This window comes from Pan troglodytes, chromosome 15 (genome assembly GCF_028858775.2).
Source record: "Pan troglodytes isolate AG18354 chromosome 15, NHGRI_mPanTro3-v2.0_pri, whole genome shotgun sequence".
Lineage (NCBI taxonomy): Eukaryota > Metazoa > Chordata > Mammalia > Primates > Hominidae > Pan > Pan troglodytes.
In genome coordinates, this window is record NC_072413.2 from 35,437,158 (window position 1) to 35,459,838 (window position 22,681).

The 22,681-nt window shown below is 41.9% G+C and overlaps 1 protein-coding gene across 50 annotated transcripts in view; it reads left to right on the plus strand.

Moving 5' to 3' along the window:
• MIPOL1 (mirror-image polydactyly 1) overlaps positions 1-22,681 on the plus strand; it is a 381,371-nt gene that overhangs the window by 6,975 nt on the left and 351,715 nt on the right. For 15 of the 50 annotated variants that reach the window (XM_054665968.2, XM_054665995.2, XM_054665975.2 and 12 more), the window contains exons 2-3: positions 7,740-7,866; positions 15,075-15,213. The exons of 30 other annotated variants lie outside the window; for them this stretch is intronic. The gene's annotated coding sequence lies outside the window, so the exon portion shown is untranslated. The remainder of the gene's footprint in view (positions 1-7,739; positions 7,867-15,074; positions 15,214-22,681) is intronic. 5 more of the 50 variants (XM_054665980.2, XM_054665976.2, XM_063792840.1 and 2 more) reach the window with 1 other exon arrangement.

Sequence of the window (22,681 nt, forward strand, 5' to 3'; positions counted from 1 at the left end):
AGGGGTGGTTTCTCTCATACTGTTCTCATGGTAGTGAATAAGTCCATGAGATGTGATGGTTTTATAAGGGGAAACCCCTTTTGCTTGGCTTTCATTCTTTTTTGCTGCCGCCATGTGAGATGTGCCTTTCACCTTTCACGATGATTGTGAGGCCTCCCAAGCCACGTGGAACTGCGAGCCCATTAAACCTCTTTCTTTTGTAAATTGCCTGGTCTCAAGTATGTCTTTATTAGCAGCGTGAAAACGGACTAACACAGTAAACAGACTAACACAGTAAATGGACTAATACAGTAGAGTGGGGTGCTGCTGAAAAGATACCTGAAAATGTGGAAGTGACTTTGAAACTGGGTAACAAGCAGAGGCTGGAATAGTTTGGAGGGCTCAGAAGAAGAAGACAGGAAAATGTGGGAAAGTTTGGAACTTCCTGGAGACTTATTGAATGGCTTTGCCCAAAATGCTGATAGTGATATGGACAATAAAGTCTAGGCTGAGGTGGTCTCAGATAGAAATGAGGAACTTGTTGAGAACTGTAGCAAAAGCAAAGAGACTGGCGGCATTTTGCTCCTGCCCCAGAGAATTGTGGAACTTTGAACTTGAGAGAGATGATTTAAGATATCTGATGGAATAAGTTTTTTGTTTTTTTTTTTGAGACAGAGTTTTGCTTTTATTGTCCAGGCTGGGGTGCAGTGACACGATCTCAGTTCACTGCAACCTCCACCTCTGGGTTCAAGTGATTCTCCTGCTTCAGCCTCCTGAGTAGCTGGGATTACAGGCATGCACTACCACGCCCAGCTAATTTTTTGTATTTTTAGTAGAGACAGGATTTCATCATGTTGGCCAGGCTGGTCTGGAACTCCTGACCTCAGATGATCCACCCACCTCGGCCTCCCAAAGTGCAGGGATTACAGGTATAAGCCACTGCACCCAGCCAGTGGAAGAAATTTTTAAGCAACAAAGCTTTCAAGAGGTGACATGGCTGCTGTTAAAACACATTCAGTTTTTTTTTTTTGAATACCTTAAGTTCTAGGGTACATGTACACAAAGTGCAGGTTTGATACATAGGTATATACATGTGCCATGTTGGTTTGCTGCATCCATCAACTCATCATTTACATTGGGTGTTTCTCCAAATGCTGTCCCCCGCCAGCTCCCCATCCCCCAACAGGCCCCGGTGTGTGATGTTGCCTACCCTGTGTCCAAGTGATCTCATTGTTCAGTTCCCACCTATGAGTGAGAACTTGCAGTGTTTGGTTTTCTGTCCTTGTGATAGTTTGCTCAGAATGATGGTTTCCAGCTTCATCCATGTCCCTGCAAAGGACATGATCTCATGCTTTTTTATGGCTGCATAGTATTCCATGGTGTAAATGTGCCACATTGTCTTAATCCAGTCTATCATTGTTGGACATTTGGGTTGATTCCAAGTCTTTGCTGTTGTGAATAGTACCATATAAACATACATGTGCCTGAAACACATTCAGTTTTATAAGGGAAGCAGAGCATAAAAGTTCAGAAAATTTGCAGCCTGACCCTGCAATTGAAAAGAAAAACCCATTTTCTGAGGAGAAATTCAAGCCAGCTGCAGAAATTTGCCTAAGTAACAAGGAGCCAAATGTTCATCCCCAAGACAATGGGGAAAATGTCCCCAGGGTATGTCAGAGGTCTTCATGGCAGCCCCTCCCATCATAGGCCCAAAGGCCTAGGAGGAAAAAATGGTTTCATGGACCAAGCTCAGGGTCCCCATGCTATGTCCAAGGACTTGGTACCCTGTGTCCCAGACACGCCAGCCTTGGCTGAAAGGGGCCAATGTAGAGCTCAGGCCATGGCTTCAGAGTGCGCAGGCCCGAAGCCTTGGAAGCTTCCATGTGATGTTGAGCCTGTGAGTGCACCGAAGTCAAGAACTGGGGTTTGCAAATCTTCGCCTAGATTTAAGAGGATATATGGAAATGCCTGGATATCCAGGCAGAAGTTTGCTACAGGGATGGGGCCCTCATGGAGAACTTCTGGTAGGGCAGTGCATAAGGGAAATGTGGGATTGGATCCCCCACACAAAGTCCCTACTGGAGCACTGCCTAGTGGAACTGTGAGAAGGGGGCCACCATCCTCCAGACCCCAGAATGGTAGATCCATTGACAGCTTGCACCATGCTCCTGGAAAAGCCTCAGACACTCAACACTGACACGTGAAAGCAGCTGGGAGGGAGGCTGTACCCTGCAAAGCCACAGGGGCAGAGCTGCCCAAGATGTAGGAACCCACCTCTTGCATCAGTGTAACCTGGATGTGAGACATGGAGTCAAAGGAGATAATTTTGGGGCCTTAAGATTTGACTGCCCTGCTGGATTTTGGACTTGCATTGGGCCTATGGCCCCTTCATTTTGGCCAATTTCTCCCATTTGGAATGGCTGTATTTACCCAATGCCCGTACCCCCATTGTATCTAGGAACTAACTTGCTTTTGATTTTGCAGGCTCACAGGTGGAAAAGACTTGCCTTGTCTTGGATGAGACTTAGGGCTGTGGACTTTTGAGTTAATGCTGAAATGAGTTAAGACTTTGGGGGATTGTTGGGAAGGCATGATTGGTTTTGAAATGTTAGGACATGAGATTTGGGAGGAACCAGGTGCGGAATGATATGGTTTGGCTGTGTTCCCACTCAAATCTCATCTTGAATTGTAGCTCCCATAATTCCCTCATGTGGTGGAAGGGACCCAGTGGGAGATACTTGAATCATGGGGGCAGTTCCCCCATACTGTTCTCCTGGTAGTGAATAAGTCCAGGTGAGTTCTGATGGTTTTATAGAACCCTTTCGCTTGGCTTTCATTCTCTCCTGCCACCACCATGTGAAATGTGCCTTTTACCTTCCATGATGATTGTGAGGCCTCTCGATCCATGTGGAACTGTGAGTCTGTTAAACCTCTTTCTTTTGTAAATTGCCTAGTCTTGGGTATGTTTTCATCAGCAGTGTGAAAACAGACTAATATAGGTAGCAATAGACAACTACACTATTCATTAATATCAGAAAAGCTTTAATCTGTTTTTATCAGTTTAAACTTATTTGAGGACATGATATTATTATTATTATTATTTTTTGAGATGGAGTCTCTCTCTGTTGCTCAGGCTGGAGTGCAGTGGCACGATCTTGGCTCACTGCAACCTCTGCCTCCCAGGTTCATGCGATTCTTGTGCTTCAGCCTCCCGAGTAGCTGGGATTACAGGCACGTGCCATCATGCGTGGCTAATTTTTGTATTTTTAGTAGAGATGGGGTTTTACCACATTGGCCAGGCTGGTCTTGAACTCCTGACCTCAGGTGATCTACCCACCTCAGCCCCCCAAAGTGCTGGGATTACAGGTGTGAGCCACCATGCCAGGCTGAGGGCATGCTATTTTTATATCTTGAAAAACCAATTATTAACAGTTTTAACTATAAATCTCATACTTGTTTTTGGTTATAATTTAATTGCTAGGTGTTTGTTTTATTTCTAAGCTGGCAACGTAAAGAAATTATAACTTTGAAGGATTGATTTGGTGTTTTTTTATAGTAGATGACCAATAAGACATGTTTACCTTAGATCTGCTTTAGGCTGTTGGCATGAGCATCTCTGATTCAGATATTGGCTGCATTGAAAGCATTTTTAATTTAGATTTTATACTGTTTTGGATGCATATAGTCAGGTAATCTATTCTTGTTATGAATTTGCAGTTCTGTGTTAGGATGGTTTGATTATGTATAAATAGTACTTGGAGAATGACTTTCAATATGCTTGGTTTTATAAGTTTTGGAAGCTGCTTGAGTACAAGAAGAATCGTTTTACTGGAATCCTTAATGCTGTATATTATTTTATTGTCTATTGAAGCATACCAGTTTTCTATCTTCATAGTTTTGAGGATTTTACTGCTGAGTAACAAGTTTTGGAAAGCAGAAAAAATAAATGAAAATATAAATAAATAATATAGAGAAATTAACTTTTAGAAAACATAGATCAATTAATGTAGATAGTATAGATCAATTAACTTTTAGAAAACATAGCAAGTAATACATGAAAAGTATATAAAACATACATGGACAGTTTAATGAATGAATAAAAAGTGAGCACCCATGTAGCCACCATCAAAATATTGTTGTTTTTTAATTTTTTTGAGACAGGGTCTCACTATGTCACCCAGGCTACAGTGCAGTGGCACAGTCTCGGCTCACTGCAACCTCTGCCCCCTGGGTTCAAGTGATTCTCCTGCCTCAGCCTCCTGCGTAGCTGGGATTACAGGTGCATTCCACCATGCCCGGCTAATTTTTGTATTAGTAGAGATGGGGATTCACCATGTTGGCCAGGCTGGTCTCAAACTCCTGTTGTCAAGTGATCTTCCCACCTCAACCTCCCAAAGTGGTGGGATTACAGGCATGAGCCACTGTGCCTGGACTTGTCACTCTACTTCTGGCGTTATCATTACGCAAAATCATAGTGCAGTGATCAAAACCAGAACACTAATATTGTGGTTTCACTGAGTAATTCACTAAATATTGCATAAATTTGAATAAGTTGAATAAAATTACAAAATATAATTTAATTAATAATACTACTTATTAAACTGTAAACTTTATCTACATATCACTAGATTTTCTGTAAATGTTCTTTTCCTATTCTAGGAACTAATCCAGAGCTGATGTTATATTTAGTTGTTATGTTTCCAGTGTCTTTTCCTATTTGTGACTTCGTTCTATTTTGATATAGCTATGTCAGCTTTCTTTTGATTAATCTGTGCATAGATTTGGATTTTTAAAAATCCAGTGGGACATCTCTGTTTTCCAGTTGGAGCATTTGGCAATTGTGTCATTTCATCCCTTTGTATTTTTTATTATTGCCTTTTTTCTTAACCTTTTGTTATTTTAGAAATTATATAATATAAGGCTGGGCATGGTGGCTCACCCATGTAATCCCAGCACTTTGGGAGGCCGAGGCAGGAGGATCACCTGAGGTCAGGAGATTGAGACCAGCCTGGCCAACATGGTGAAACCCCGTCTCTACTAAAAAATACAAAAATTACCTGGCCATGGTAGCGCTCGCCTGTAATCCCAGCTACTCAGTAGACTGAGGCAGGAGAATCGCTTGAACCCAGGAGGCGGAGGTTGCAGTGAGCTGAGATCACGTCGCTGTACTCCATCCTGGGTGACAGCAAGACTCCATCTCAAAACAGAAAAGAAAAGAAATTAGATAATATATACACATGGTTTTCGTTTATTTGCTTATTTGAGACAGAGTTTCACTCTGTTGCCCAGGCTGGAGTACAGTGGTGCAAACATGGCTCACTGCAGCCTTGACCTCCTGGGCTCAAGCAATCCTCCCACCTCAGCCTCCCAAGTAGCTGGGACTACAAGTGTGCCACCACACCTGGCTAATTTTTAACTTTTTTTTTTTTTTTTGGTAGACATGAGGTCCCCCTGTGTTGCCCAGACTAGTCTTAAACTCTGCTCCTTAAGCGATCCTCCCACCTTGGACTCTCAAAGTACTGATTACTGGTGTGAGCCACTGCACCCTGCCAGATGGATATGCTCTATTATTTTGTAGCTTCCCTCTTTAATTTAATAATATCTTGTACGTGTGTGTTTTTGAAAAATGCTCAAACTGTGTTTCCCTCTTCTCTCACAGCACACTAATCAAAGTGGAAGACTTCTGTGACTAAATGTCAGGGAGTTTTTCCCCACCAACAAGCAGTGGACACCAACTGGATATCCCCCAATTCAATTCTGACACTGTGTACTTGGAGATAGTGTCAGAACCCACAGATTGGGTGCCCACTCCCCAAGAGTGCCCTGTCGCCCCACTTTTTTTTTTAATGGCTCATCCCTTTTGACACCAGTCACAAGTTAGGGTTCCCATTACCTTCTCTTTAGTTTTGATTAAATTGCTGGAGCGGCTCACAGAACTCAGGGAAAGTCATTTAGCGGTTATTTATAAAGGATGTTTAATCGCCCATTGGGTTCTTCCTGTTCACTGCACAGTCAAAGCCAATTCACTGAGACTATGCTGTTGCAGTAGAGAGGTTTATCAATGCAGACCTAGCCAAGTAGATGAACTGGCGGGATTCCTCTAATCAGTCTCCTCGAAGGCTTGAAGATTAGGTGGGCAGGGGGCTAGAGAATGAGTTTTGCTGACACGCGATGAAATCATAGGGATATGGAGAATGTGTGTGCTGAGTTGGCCTCTCAGTGGGGGCCACAGGACTGGTTGAGTCATCTAAAGGAGCAATAGGGAAAGTCACAAACCTTGTGACCTCTGGCCACATGACTACTAACAGCAAGGGATTATAGAAAGGCAAGTGAGAGGGCAATGTCTGGTTATCATTTAACTACAGCTACATTGTAGCAGAATTTAGGTCTCCTTGTGGCCTTTCATTAGTTTTACAAAAGTGGTGTTGGTACCTGAATAAGTAGGGTTTCATTTTAGGCAGGTAGTATTATCATCCCTGCTTCAAAATTAAACTATAAACTAAATTTCTCCCATGATTATCTTGGCCAACACCCAGGAAAGGTGAGTACAGCCAGCCTGAGAAGCTAGAAGCAAGATGGAGTCAGCCGTGCTTGATTTCCTTCACTGTCATAATCTTTGCAAAGGCAGTTTCAGATGTTACAAAGGATAAAGATGAAAGCAAGCATAGGAGATGAGGAGGCAGAGCAAGATGATGGAATAGAAAGCTCCACTGCCCACCCCCCCACCCCCCAGACAAGGACACCAAGTTAACTATCTACACAGAAAAAAAACACTTTCACGAGAGCCAAAAATCAAGTGAGCACACATTGTACCTGGTTTTAACTTCATATTGCTGAAAGAGGTACTGAAGAGATCGAAAAACAATCCTAAGTCACTGCCACTGCTTCCCCACTCCCAGCAGGGGTGGCATAGTGCAGAGAGTTTCTCTGGGAACTGGGGGAGAGAAAACACAACAATTGTGAAACATCAAACTCAGTACTGTCCTGTTAGGGCAGAAAGGAAAAGCAGACCAGACTCAGCTGATGCCCACCCACGGAGGGAACATTTAAAGCAGCCCTAGCCAGAGGGGAATTGCTGATCCCAGTGGTCCAAATCTGAGTGCCTTCAAACCTTGCCACTGAGGTCTGCAGCACTCTGTGTCTCCATATAAACTTGAAAGGTAGTCTAGGCCATAAGGACGGCAACTCTTAGGAGAGTTCTAGTGCTAAACTAGGCCCAGAAACAGTGGACTGTGGTTGTGGGGCATGTGACATACTGAGACACCAGCTGGGGCAACCAATGGAGTGCTGGCATCACCCCTCACCTAACCCCAGGCTGCGTAGCTCCCAGTTCCAAAAGAGACCCTTTCCTTCTGCTTGAGGAGAGGGACGAGTGGGGAGGACTTTATCTTGCATCGAGGATATCAGCTCAGCCACAGCAGAATAGGGCACCAGTCAGAGTTGTGAGCCCCACTCCATGTCCTAGCTCCCAGATGACATTTGTAAACACACCCTGGGCCAGAAGGGAACTCACTGCCTTGAAGGAAAGGACCCATTTCTGGCAGCATTCATCACTTGTTAACTGAAGAGCCCTTGGGCCCTGCATAATCAGCAGTGATACCCAGGTACTACATCAAGGGTGTTGGGTGAGCTTCTGAGATTTGCTGGCTTTAGGTAAGACTCAGCACATTACCAGCTGTGATGGCTATGATGCAAAACTCTTTCTGTCTGAGAAAAGTAGTTGGAAAAGTAAAGAGGACGGACTTTGTTTTGTACCTTAGATACCAGCATTGCCACCGGTGGGTAGAACACTAAGTGGGCTCTTGGAGTCCCTGATTCCAGAACTTGACTCTTGGATGACATTTCTGGACCTGCTCTGGGCCAGAGAGGAGACCACTTCCCTTAAGGGTGAGTCACAACCCAGAAAGCATTCATGACAAGCTAACTTAAGAGAACTTGGGCTGTAAGGGAAGATTGACAGTAGTCTGGTGGTACTCCTCATGGCCTGGGGTGGCAGTGGCTACGGGGTAAGGCGCCTCTGCCTTTGGAAAGGGGAGGGAAGGACTGAGTCTTGTGCTTTGAGTTCCAGCTCACCCATAGTACAATAGAACACCTGGTAGACTTGCCGCGTTTTTTACTCTACTCCCTGACTCTTGTATGGCACTTCAGGACCCACCTGGGGCCTGGGGGACCTCACCACCCTGAAGGGAAGGACATAGGCCTGGCTTGCTTTGCCTCCTGCTGACTGTAGAGTTCAAGGGTCTTGAGCGAACGTAGGCTGTAGCCAGGGAGTTACTACAGCAGGCTTTGGGCGAGAGCTAATGCTGTGCTGGGTTCAGGTCAGACCCTACATAGTCATAGTGGTGGTGGCCACAGGGATACTTATGTCACTTTACCCCCAGATTTACATGTCATAGAACAGAGAGAGAGATTCTGTGTGTTTGGGAGAAAGTAAGGGAAGAGAATAAGAATCTCTGCCTGGTATTTCAGAGAATTCTTCCAGATCTTGTCCAAGATTATCAAGGTTGTACCTATGTGAGTCTGCAAGAACCACAGCATTACTAGTCTTGGGGTTCCCTCTAAAGCAGATATAGCTTAGGTCACACCTGAGTCCTTTCAAATATCTGGAAAGCCTTCCCAAGAAGGACAGCTACAATAAACCCAGACAGTGAAGACTACAATAAATACCTAACTCTTCAATGCCCAGATACCAAAGAAAATATACATTTACACTATTCAGGAAGACATGACCTCATCAAATGAACTAAATAAGGAAGCAGAGACCAATCCTGGAGAAACAGAGATATGAGACCTTTCAGACAGAGAATTCAAAATAGCTGTGTTGAGGCCACTCAAAGAAATTCAAGATAACACAGTGAAGGAATTTGAATTCTGTCAGATACATTTAACAAAGATATGGAAATAATTAAGGAGAGTCAAGCAGAAATTCTAGAGCTGAAAATGCAATTGACATACTGAAGAATACATCTAAGTCGTTTAATAGCAGAAGTTGTCAAGTAGGAGAAAGTTAGTGATCTTGAAGACAGGATATTTGAAAATACACAGTCAGAAAAGACAAAAGAAAAAAGAATAAAAAAACAAGCATGCCTACAGGATCCAGAAAATAGCCTGAAAGGGCAAATCTAAGAGGTATTGGCCTTAAAGAGGAAGTGGAGAAAGAGATAGGGGCAGAAAGTTTATTCAAAGGGATAATAATGGAGAAATTCCCAAACCTAAAGAGAGATATCAATATTTAAGTACAAGAAAGTTATAGAACACCAAGCAGATTTAACCCAAAGAAGACTATCTCAAGGCATTTGATAATGAAACTCCCAAAGGTCAGTGATAAAGAATGGATCCTAAAAGTAGCAAGAGAATAGAAATAACATACAATGGTGCTTCATTGTGGCTGGCAGCAGACTTTTCAGTTGAAACCTTACAGGTCAGGGGTTAGTGTCATGACATATTTAAAGTGCTGGAGGGCAAAAAAACATTATACCCTAGGATAGTATATCTGGCAAAAATATCCTTCAAACATGAAAGAGAAATAAAGGCTTTCCCAGACAAACAAAAACTGAGGCATTTTATTAATGCCAGACCTGTTCTACTAGAAGTGCTAAAGGGAGTACTTTAATTAGAATGAAAAGGATATTAATGAGTAGTAAATAATTGCCTGAAGGTACAAAACTCACTTGTAATAGTAGACAGAAAACCACAGAATACTATGGCACGGTAACTGTGGTGTGTAAACGACTCTCATTCTCAGTAGAAAGAATAAATGATAAACCAACAAAAAAGTAGTAACTTCAGCAACTTTTCAAGACATAGTACAATAAGATGTAAATAGAAACAACAAAAAGCTAAAAATCAGGTAGATGAACTTAAGGCATAGAGTTTTTATTAGTTTTCTTTTTGCTTGTTTGTTAATGAGAATAGTGTTGTTTTCAGATTAAAATAATGGGTTATAGGTAGTATTTGCAAGCCTCATTGTGGGCGGCAAGCCACCCAGGTGCTGAGGCAAGAGACCGAGGACACGAGCTGTTCCAGTATAATAAAGAAAAAAATATAAAATAAGAACATTTATACAAGATATAGGTCATAGATATGATTATATATGACTATCATTAATCATTAGTTTGTAGCAATTACTCTTTATTCCAATATTATAATAATTCTTGCTCTACAGTTATAACCTGGGAAAAGCCAGGCCATACAGAGATAAGAGCTGAAGGGACATAGTGAGAAGTGACCAGAAGATAATAGTGTGAGCCCTCTGTCACGCCTGGACAGGGCTACTAGAGGCCTCCTTGGTCTAGCAGTAATGCCAATGTCTGGAAAGACACCCATTGCCAAGCGGACTGTGGTCTAGCGGTAGCATCAGTGCCAAGGAAAAACACCCGCTACTTAGCAGACCGGGAAAGGGAGTCTCCCTTTCCCCGGGGGAGTTTAGAGAAGACTACTCCACCACCTCTTGTGGAGGGGCTGACATCAGTCAGGCCCACCCGCAGTTATCTGGCAGCCTAACCATCTCCCTGTGATGCTGTGCTTCAGTGGTCACGCTCCTGGTCTGCTTTCATGTTCCATCCTGTACACCTGGCTCTGCCTTCTAGATAGCAGTAGCAAAATTAGTGAAAGTGCTAAAAGTCTCTGATATGCAGAAATAATGGCGTAAGCTGTCTTCTCTCTCTCTCTCTGTCCGCCTTGGCTGCCCAACAGGGAAGGGCCCCCTGTCCAATGGACACGTGACCAATGTGACCTTACCTATCATTGGAGATGGCTCACACTCCTTACCCCGCCCCCTTGTCTTGTATCCAATAAATAACAGCGCAGCCTGGGATTTGGAGCCACTACTGGTCTCTGTGTCTTGGTGGTAGTGGTCTCCTGGGCCCAGCTGTCTTTTCTTTTATCTCTTTGTCTTGTGTCTTTTTTTCTATGATCTTTTGTCTCCGCACACGGGGAGAAAAACCCACCGACCCTGTGGGGCTGGTCGCTACAGCTCATGGTAACCTCAAACCCAAAAACATAAAATGGATACACAAAAAAATAAAAAGCAAGAAACTAGATGACATCACCAATGAAAATCACTTTCACTAGAGGAAGACAGGATGGAAATAAAGAAGGAAGAGAATATTGTAAAACAACCAGAGAACAAATAAAGTAGGTGGAGTAAGTTTTTACTCATCAATAACAATGTTGAATATAAATGGACTAAACTCTCCAGTCAAAAGACATAGCGTGGCTGAATTGATGAAAAAACAAGACCCGTTAATCTGTTGCCTACAAGAAACACACTTCACCTATGAAGACACACAGACAGAAAATAAAGGGATCGGCCAGATGTGATGGCTCACGCCTGTAATCCAAGCATGTTGGGAGGCTAAGGCAGGCAGATCACCTGAGGTCAGAAGTTCGAGAGCAGCCTGGCCAATGTGGTGAAACCCTGTCTCTAATAAAAATACAAAAATTAGCCAGGCATGGTGGCAGGCACCTGCAACCCCAGCTACCCAGGAGGCTGAGGCAGAAGAATCACTTGAACTGGCAGGCAGAGGTTTCAGTAAGCCAAGATCATGCCATTGCACTCCAGCCTGGGTGACAGAGCAAACCTCCATCTCAAAAAAAAAAAAAAAAAAAAAAAGAAAGAAAGAAAAGAAAGGGATGGAAAGAGCTATTCTATACCAACAGAAACCAGAAAGGAGCTAGTTATACCAGGCAAAATAGATTTCAAGACAAAAACTATGAAAAGAGACAATGTCACTATATAATGAAAAAGGGGTCAATTCAGCAAGAGGATATAACAATTTAAAATATATATGCACCCAACACTGGAGCACTCAGATATATACAGCAAATATTAGAGATAAAGAGAGAGAGATAGGCTTCAATACAGTAATAGCTGGAGACTTCAACATCCCACTTTCAGTATTGAACATATTTTCCAGACAGAAAATCAACTTGGAAACATCAAACTTCGTTTGCATTATAGACCAAATTGACCTAATAGATAGTTACAGAACATTTAAGTGAAGAGTTACAGAATACACATTCTTTTCCTCAGCACATGCATCATTCTCATGGATAGACCATATGTTAGTTCACAAAACAAGTCTTCAGACATTCAGAGAAATTGAAATAATATTAAGCATCCTTTCTGACCACAATGTAATAGAACTAGAAATTAATAACAAGATGAATTTTGGAAACTGGACAAATACTTGGAAATTAAATAGTTTACTCCTGAATGACCAGCGGGTCAATGAAGAAATGAAGAAGAAAATTGAAAAATTTCTTGAAACAAATGATAATGGAAACACAACATAACAAAACCTATGGGATACAGCCAAAGCAGTACTAAGAGGGACTTTTATAACTATAGGTGCCTACATTAAAAAAGAGGAAATACTTCAAATGAACAATCTAACATTGCTTTTAAAGAACTGTGAAAGCAAGAGCAAACCAAATCCAACATTACTAGAGGAAAAGAATAACGATCTGAATAGAAATAAATGAAATTTTAATAAAAAATACAAACGATCAATAAAACAATATGGCTTTTTGAAAAGTTAAACAAAGTTGACAAAACTTTAGTCAGACTAAGAAAAAAGAGAGGATCCAAATCAGAAATGAAAATGAGACATTACAACTGATACTGCAGAAATTCTAAGGATCATTAATGAGCAACCATATACCAATAAATTGGAAAATGTAAGAGAAATGGGCAAATTTTGAGATACCTACAACCTACAATGTTTGAACCAGGAAGAAATTCAAAACCTGAACAGGCTAGTAATAAGTAATGAGATTGAAGCCATAATAAAAAGTCTCCCAGTGATGAAAAGCCCAAGACCTGATGGCTTTACTGCTGAATTCTAACAAACATTTGAAGATAAACTTAATACCAATCCCACTCAAATTATTCTGAAAAATAGAGGAGGAGGGAATATTCCGAACATTCTCTGAGGTCGTAATTACCCTGATACCAAAACCAGACAAAGACACATCAAAAAAAGAAAGCCACAGTCCAATCTCTCTGATGGATATTGATGCAAACATTCTCAACAAAATACTAAAACCGAATTCAGCAATCCATTTGAAAGATCATTCATTATGACCAAGTGGGATTTTCCCTGGGATACAGTGATGGCTCAACATACGCAAATCAATCAATGTGTACATCATATGAGCAGAACGAAGGATAAAAACCATACAATCATTTCAATTGATGCTGAAAAGATTTGATAAAATTCAGCTTCCCTTCTTGGTAAAAACCCTCACAAAGCTGGATATAGAAGGAACATACCTCAACATAATAAAAGCCAGATATGACTGACCCACAGTTAGTATCATACTGAATGGGGAAAAACTGAAATTCTTTCCTCTGAAATCTGGAACATGATAAGGATGCCCACTTTCACCACTGTTATTCAACATAGTACTGTAAGTCCTAGTTAGAGGCCTTCCTTCTTTTGAAAAATATGCTCTTAGTACTATGGATTTACTTTTAAGCATTGATCTAGCTACATCTCACATTTAAAAAAATTATCTAGTTCCAAATGTTGTGTTTCTGTTTTTATCTCGTTCAGAAGTTTCCCTTTTAGCTTCCTTTTTAGAACGATGGGTTATTTGGGATTGTTTAAGGATTTTTCAGCTTATCTTTCTGTTACTGATTTCTAGTTTATTTCTTTTCTATTTTTAGTTATTGTGGTAAGATAACATAATTTTCATGATTTCATCTTTTTAAAATTATTATTATTATTTTTTGAAACAAAGTCTCACTCTGTTGCCCAGGCTGGAGTGCAGTGGCACAATCTCAGCTCACTTCAGCCTCCACCTCCCAGATTCAAGCAATTCTCATGTCTCAGCCTCCCGAGTAGCTGGGATTACAAGTGTGCACCAAAATGCCTGGCTCATTTTTGTATTTTTTTTTTTTTAATAGAGGTGGGGTTTCACCATGTTGGCCAGGCTGATCTGGAACTCCTGACCTCAAGTGATCTTCCTGTCTTGGCCTCCCAAAGTGCTGGGATCACAGACGTGAGCCACTGCGCCTGGCCGATTTTATCTCTTATAAGTGTGTTGAGGTCTGTTTGATGGCCCAGAATAGGGTCTATTTTGGTAAATGCATCATGTGCACTTGAAAATATTGTGTATTCTGCCATTGTTGGATGGGGTTTTTAAATAAATGTTAAGTCAAATGGATTGATGTTTAAGAAAAACAGAGGCTGTGTGTGATGGCTCACACCCAGAATCTTAGCACTTTTGAGAGGCTGAGTTAGGCAGATCACTTGAGCCCAGGAATTCAAGACCAGCATAGGCAACATGAAGAGACTCCGTCTCTATAAAAAAATAGAAAAATCAGCCTGGTGTGGTAGTCCCAGCTAGTCAGGAGGCTGAGGTGGGAGTATTGGTTGAGTCCAGGAATTTGAGGCTGCAGTGAGCCATAATTGCACCACTGCACTCCAGCCTGGGCAACAGAGTGAGACCCTATTTCAAAAAAAAAAAAAAAAAAAAAAGAAAGAAGAAAACCAGAGCTGGGTAATATTAATAGTAAAGGTGGTAAAAGCAGATGTTACTTAGGAACTAATGCAATAGGGGAAAAGAAACCTCAATATAGAAGTGGGTTGGGTTCCCATGAGCATAGGCAAATGGGACTTTACAGCTAAGGAGCAGGGAGGGGGTCAGTGGATGGAAAGTTACTAACAGGAATCATCAGGGTTAGAGAAGATTGTGGTTAAACCAACTTGACAGGATTCTTGCTGAAGTCAGGCTACAGTGATCAAAGATGGAGGATTCTCAGTAAACTGACTTAGCAGAATTCTTGCTAAAACTGGATGATGCAGAGAAGACACAGAAACCCAAAAGGTTGAGGGCTAGTATAGTAAAGGGTTCAAAGGAGCCTCATTAAAGTTTGGTCAAGGCAAGATCCTTTTTATTTATTTTTTATGTTTTTGAGACAGGATTTTGCTCTGTCACACAGGCTAGAGTACAGTATACTGGTGTGATCACTGTTCACTGCAGCCTCAACCTGGGATCAAGTGATCCTCCCACCTCAGCCTACAGAGTAGCTGGGACCACAGGCGTGTGCCACCATGCCTGCCTAAAATTTTTTTAATGTTTTGTAGGAACGAGGTCTCACTCTATTGCCCAGACTGGTCTCGAACTCCTGGGCTCAAACAGTCCCCCTGCCTTGGCCTCCCAAAGTGATGGAATTACAGGTGTGAATCACTGCATCTGACTATGGCAAGGATCTCTGTCACTGAGGTATTAAGTCTTCTGTATCCCTACTGATTTTCTGAGCATGTATTCTGATGACTGAGAGAGGTGTGATGAAATTTCCAACTATAATTACGGATTTGTCTTTCTCTTTTCACCAGTTTTTACCTCAGGTACTTTGATGCTGTTTTGTTAAATGCTTACATATTTAGGATTGCTTATGTTTAGCTAGTAAGTTGAAACTTTTAACGTACTTATTTAGTTTGAGTAATATCTTTGTTTTATATTGTCTGATATGAATATAGCCACCCCTGCTTTCTTTTGATTAGTATTTGCATGCTTTTTTCATTGTGCTCTATTATCCTAAATAAGACATCGTTAGGAAAGGGTAGTTTTTGGAATGTTTTTACTTTGTGTGCCTTTTGTTATTTTAAATAACATTTTGATTTTAGAATGTATCATTTTATCAAATGTGACCTAAGATCCTTTAATTTTATTTTAAGGTATGAGGATATAAGTGTTCGTCACATAATTAGAAAAACTTTTGTATTATTACGTTACATTCTTGGAGGGAATCTGAAAGGTAATTTCCTGTGGATATTTTTTTGAATTTGAATGCTGAAATGCTGTTTTGCATTGTCTCAAACATGTACATATAATCTAAAAAAAAATTTAAACATCGAAATTCCTTCTTTTTAATGAATTATTTTTTGAAGTATGACAAACTTCTTCTTTAAGCAGCATGTCTTGAAAGTAATTAGTACTTTAATACTTTTATTATCTTTTAAGTTTAATGTAAATTGAAGCCACTTCCTTAATTTATGTCAAACAGCTTATTGCCAGCATGGGAGTGCAGATATTGTGTGTTATAGCTTATGATATCCCAAAGTAGAACATTTTATTCAGTGGCATGAGCTGGCACAGTGGGCTAGATTATTCTAATTCATTTGGGTAAGTGAACTGCAGCTTAGAAAGTTCATGTACAAAAATGCACTGTCACAATTTCCTTTTGATTCTTTACAAGTAAGAAACTGGTTTTAGGATTTCAGCATCTTAATTTCTATTGTCTTTATTTCATGCAGGTAATTAATTTTCATCTTATTTTAAATTAAAATCTACCTACATGTCTCTATTTGTTCATTTGCTTATTAATAGAGAGTCTCCCTCTGTCCCCCGGGCTGGAGTGCAGTGGCATGATCATAGCTTACTGCAGCCTCGAACTCCTTGTCTGAAGCAATCCTCCCACCTCAGCCTCCTCAGTAGCTAGGAATACAGGTGTGCACCACCACGCCCAGCTAATTGTTTTAAAAAAGTTTTTTCATAGAGATGGGGTCTTGCTGTGTTGCCTAAGCCGTACCGACACATATTTAGATGCCTATGCTTTGTTTGTTAATTTTTTTTTTTTTAAGAATTAAAATCTCATTTGAAAATATTTTGTCTCATGATTACTAACAGGTTGGTTCTGGAAGCTCAGGTTCTACATGTAAATGTACCTGCCTTAGTTCATCTTGTGTTGCTATAAGAGAATCTCAGAGATTGGGTACATGATCAGAACAGTTTCTGTTCTGATCATGAACAGAAACTTATTTGACTTATGGTTCTGGAGACTGGAAAGTCCAAGAGCATAGTGCTGGCATCTGGCAAGGGCCTTTGTGCTTGTCATCTCATGGCAACAGGTGGAAAGATGAGAACAAGAGCAGGCCCATTGAACAAAACTACTCTTGTGATAATGTTATTAATCCATTCATGAGGGTGGAACCCTCATGACCTAATCACCTTTTAACAGTCCCACCTGTTAATACTGTCACGTGGTGTGTTAGTCCCTTCTCACATTGCTATAAAGAGGTACCTGAGACTGGATAATTTATGAAGAAAAGAGGTTTAATTGACTCACATTTCCAAAGGCTGTACAGGAAGCATGGCTGGGGAGACTTCAGGAAACCAACAGTCATGGTAGAAGATGAAGGGGAAGCAGGCACATCTTCACATTGTGGAGCAAGAGAGAGAGAGAGGAAAGGGTGAAGTGCTATACACTTTAAAACAACCAGATCTCGTGAGAACTCTCATGAGAACAGCAAATGGGAAGTCTGCTTCCATGAACTAATTACCTTCCACAAGGACCCTCCTCCAACACTGAGGATTACAGTTCCACGTAAGATTTGGGTGGTGATACAGAACCAAACCATATCACATGGCAGTTAAATTTGAATATGAGTTTTGGAGGGGACATTCAAACCACGGCATTTTGCTCCTCATTCCACAAAACTCATGTTCTTCTCATAAACAGCAGCCCCAAAAGTTGTTCCAGCATAAACTCAAAAGTCCAAACTCCAGAGTCTTATTGAAATCAAATATAAAAATAAGTAAATAAATAAACAAACAAATCAGATACAGTTGAAACTCAAGGTGCTATCATCCCAAGGCAGATTCCTCTCCCACTGTGAGTCTGTGAAATTAACAAGCTATATGCTTTTTAAATACAAGTGGCAAAGGTATAGGAGAGACATTACTGTTACAAAACAGAGAAATAGATAAGAAGAAAGGGATAACTGGTCCCAATTAAGTCCAAAACCTAACAGAGAAAACATTACTTTTTTTTTTTTTTTTGAGATTGGGTCTCGCTCTGTCTCCCAGGTGGCTGGAGTGCGGTGGCACAATCACAACTCACTGCAGCCTGGACCTCCTGGGCTCAAGTGATCCTCCCACCTCAGCCTCCTGAGTAGCTGGGACTACAGGCATGCATCAACACGCCTGGCTTTTTTTTTTTTTTTAACTTATTATAGAGGTTATAGCTCTCTATGTTGCCCAGATTGGTTGAAAGTAACCATGCAGCTCCTTCAGTATTTTGCTTAGAAATTTCTTCTGCCAGATATCTTAGTGCATTGAGCTTAAATTCTGCCTTCCATAAAGCCTTTTGGGCATGGACATAATTAAACCAAGTTCTTTGCAACTTTATAACAAGGATTGCCTTTACTCAAGTTTCCAATGCCTTGTTCTTCATTTCTATCTGAGACCTCATCAGAATAGCCTTTACTGTCCATATTTCTACCAAGATTCTAATCATGATCTCTTAAGTTATTTGTAAGAAGTTTCAAACTTGGCCTACAGCTCATCTTCTGAGCCCTTAACAGAATTGTCCTGAGCTTTCCATTTATGTCAATCTAAGCTTTTTCTAGCCTGTTCCTCCAAATATTTCCAGCCTCTACCCATTACCTAGTTCCAAAACTACGTTCAGATATTCAGATATTTGTTATATAGCAACAGCCCTACTCCTTGGTACTGTGCTACTATAACAAATACCACAGGCTGGGTAATTTATAAAGAGAGGGTCTTCATCTATGGTGGAAGGTAGAAGGTGGAAAGGCAAGCAAGGGTGAAAGTGAGACAGAGAGGGCCACACTTACTTTTTTTTCCCTTTGAGACAGAGTCTCGCTCTGTTGCCCAGGCTGGAGTGCAGTAATGTGATCTCAGCTTACCGCAAACTCCACCTCCTGGGTTCAAGTGATTCTCCTGCCTCAGTCTCCCAAGTAGCTGGGATTACAAGCATGCGCCACCACACCTGGCTGGTTTTTCTATTTTTTGTAGACCTGGGGTTTTACCATGTTGGCCGGGCTGGTCTTGAACTCCTGACCTTGAGAGATCCACCCACCTCGGCCTCCCCAAAGTACTGGGATTACAGGCATGAGCCACCGTGCCTGGCCTGGTGTTTACTTAGTTTTGTGGTAGATATTAATATTTAATATTTAAAAATATAATATTTTGTTTATGGGTTTGGGTCTCCTATCCTGGTTGCTCTGTATAGACGTATGAGGAGTTTCAAAAACTATACTGCCTCTACCACAATATTTTTCAGGATCCTCCTGGATTTTTTGTTTGTTTGTTTGTTTTGAGATGGAGTGTCACTCTCATTGCCCAGGCTGGAGTGCAATGGCGTGATCTCGGCTCACTGCAACCTCTGTCTCCTGGGTTCAAGCGATTTTCCTGCCTCAGCCTGCCAAGTAGCTGGGATTACAGGCATGTACCACCACGCCCGGCTAATTTTTTGTATTTTTAGTAGAGATGGGGTTTCACCATGGCCAGGCTGTTCTTGAACTCCTGACCTCAGGAGATCTGCCCACCTTGGTCCCCCAGAGTGCTGGGATTACAGGCATGAGCCGCCCTGCCCAGCCCCTCCTGGGTGTTTTTTACAAAGTTAAATTTATTAAATTTAAAGGGCTGTCTTTGAAATTATGTACTGCTAAAATCTTCTTTAATTTAGGAGAGGCTGGTTTTTACAGATGGTAACTGCTCCTTCTTTTTAAAGTCCTTCCTTTATGAAATACAAACTTGGCAACAGTTTTATTTTGGAGATTTTACTAGGTTGTGAAATCTAGCATTTTGATGACCATTTATCTCCTCAGTTCCCTAAAGCAGGAAAAATAAGTGACTTCTCAAAGGTTACAGTGTTAATAAATGGCAGCACCTGTATCTAAATATTTATTTTATGATTCTACATGAATCATCTCTGAACTGGTTATAGGAAGTGACTGAGTGAAAGAGAACTCTGTTTAGAAAGTGTTTTACCAGGCAGGTGTGGTGGCTCATGTCTGTAATCCCGGCACTTTGCGAGGCTGAGGTGGGAGGATTGCTTGAACCCAGCAGTTTGAGACCAGTCTGGGCAACATAGCGAGACCCCATCTTTACCAAAAATTTAAAAAGTAGTTGGGTGTATTAGTCCACTTTCATGCTGCTGATAAAGACATACCCATGACCAGGCAATTTACAAAAGAAAGAGGTTTAGTGAACTCACAGTTCCATGAGGATGGAGAGGCCTCACAATCGTGGTGGAAGGTGAAAGGCACATCTCACATGGTGGCAGACAAGGGAAGACAGTGAGAGCCAAGCGAAAGGGATTTCCCCTTATAGAACCATCAGATCTTGTGAGACTTATTCACTACAACTGGAACAGTATGGGGGAAACCACCCCCATGATTCAATTATCTCCCATTGAGTCCCTCCTACAACATGAGGGAATTATGGGAGTTATAATCCAAGATGACATTTGGGTGGGGACACATCCAAACCATATCTTCCACCCCGGCCCCTCCCAAATCTCATGTTCTCACATTTCAAAACCAAGCATGCCTTCTCAACAGTCCCCCAAAGCCTTAACTCATTTCATCATTAACTCAAATGTCCACAGTCCAAAGCCTTAACTGTTACAAGGAAAGTCCCTTCTGCCTATGAGCATGTAAAATCGAAAGCAAATTAGTTATTTTCTAGATATAATGGGGGTATAGGCATTGGGCAAATACAGCTATTCCAAAGGGGAGAAATTGGCCAAAACAAAGGAGCTACAGGCCCCATGCAAGCCCAAAATCCAGTGGGGCAGTCAAATATTAAAGTTCCAGAATGATCTCCTTTGACTCCATGTCTCACATCCAGGTCACGCTGATGCAAGAGGTGGGTTCCCATGGTCTTGGGCAGCTCTGCCCTTGTGTTCTTGCAGGGTACAGCCTCCCTCCCAGCTGCTTTCACAGGCTGGCATTGAGTGTCTGCAGCTTTTCCAGGCACATGGTGCAAGCTGTCAGTACTTACACCATTTTAGGGTCTAGAAGATGGTGGCCCTTTTCTCACAGCTCCACAAGGTGGTGCCCCAGTAGGAACTTTGTGTGGGGGCTCTGACCCCACATTTCCCTTCTGCACTGCCCTAGCAGAGGTTCTCCATGAGGGCCCCACCCTGCCGCAAACTTCTGCCTGGACATCCAGGCATTTCCGTACATCCTCTGAAATCTAGGCAGAGGTTCCCAAACCCCAATACTTGACTTCTATGCACTTGCAGGCTCAACACCACGTGGAAGCTGCCAAGGTTTGAGGCTTGCACCCTCTGAAGCCATGGCCTGAGCTCTATGTTGGCCCCTTTCAGCCATGGCTGGAGCAACTGGGACACAGGGCACCAAGTCCCTAGGCTGCACACAGCACAGGAACCCTGTGGCTGACCCACTTTTTCCTCATAGGCCTCTGGGTCTGCAGTGGGAGCAGCTGCTGTGAAGACCTCTGACATACCCTGGAGACATTTTCCCCATTGTCTTGGGGATTAATATTTGGCTCCTCATTACTTATGCAAATTTATGCAGTCGGCTTGAATTTCTCCTCAGAAAATGGGATTTTCTTTTCTATCATGTGGTCAGGCGGCAAATTGTCTGAACTTTTATGCTCTGCTTCCCTTATAAAAACTGAATGCCTTTAACAGCACCCAAGTCACCTCTTGAATGCTTTGCTGTTGAGAAATTTCTTCCGCCAGACACCCTAAATCATCTCTCTCAAGTTCAAAGTTCCACAAATCTCTAGGGAGTGGCAAAATGCCTCTAGCCTCTTGCTAAAACATAACAAGAGTCACCTTTACTCCAGTTCCCAACAAGTTTCTCATTTCCATCTGAGACCACCTAAGCCTGGACTTTATTGTCCGTATTGCTGTCAGCATTTTGGGCAAAGCCATTCAACAAGTCTCTAGGAAGCTCTAAACTTTCCCACATTTTCCTGTCTTCTTCTGACCCCTGCAAACTGTTCCAATCCCTGACTATTACCCAGTTCCAAAGTTGATTCCACATTTTTGGGTATCCACAGCAGCACCCCACTCTGCTGGTAGTAATTTGCTGTATTAGTCTGCTTTCATGCTGCTGATAAAGGCACACCCAAGACTGGGCAATTTACAAAAGAAAGAGGTTTAATGGATTCACAGTTCCATGTGGTGGACTCACAGTTCTACGTGGATGGAGAGACCTCACAATCATGGTGGAAGATGAAAGGCATGTCTCACAAGGCAGCAGACAGAAGACAGTGAGAGCCAAGCAATAGGGGTTCCCCCTTATAGAACCATCAGATCTCATGAGACTTATTCACTACCATGAGAACAGTATGGGGGAAACCGCCCCCACGATTCGATTTTCTCCCACTGGGTCCCTCCCACAACATGAGGGAATTATCGGAGCTACAATTCAAGATGACTTTTGGGTGGGGACACAGCAAAACCATATCACTGGGTGTGGTGGTGCATGCATGCCTTTAGTCCCAGTAACTCAGGAGGCTGAGATGGGAGGATTGCTTGAGCCTGAGAGTTCAAGACTGCAGTGAGCCATGGTTGCACTACTGCACACCAGCCTGGGCAGTGGAGTGAGATCCTATTTCAAAAAAAAAAGGAAAGTGTTTTACCTTTCAGCTAACATGCTGGCTTAGGACTCCTTTCTGGGTAGTGTGAGAAATACTCCTTGGGAGTTTGGAGATAAGATTTTTGGCAGCTTCCTGATTATTAAGAATTCAGTGTCCAGTTAATTCTTGACTGTGATGCTGCCTCTTTTGAATTTGTTTTGTAAGAAGCTGAAAATGTCTCTGAATATATGAGGTGCCGTGAGAGCTAGGGAACTCATAAGGCATATGTATTAGTTTCCTACTGCTGCTGTAACAGCTGTAAAAAATCACTAATTGGGTGGCTTAAAACAACACAAATTTATTATCTTATGGTTCTGGAGGTCAGTAA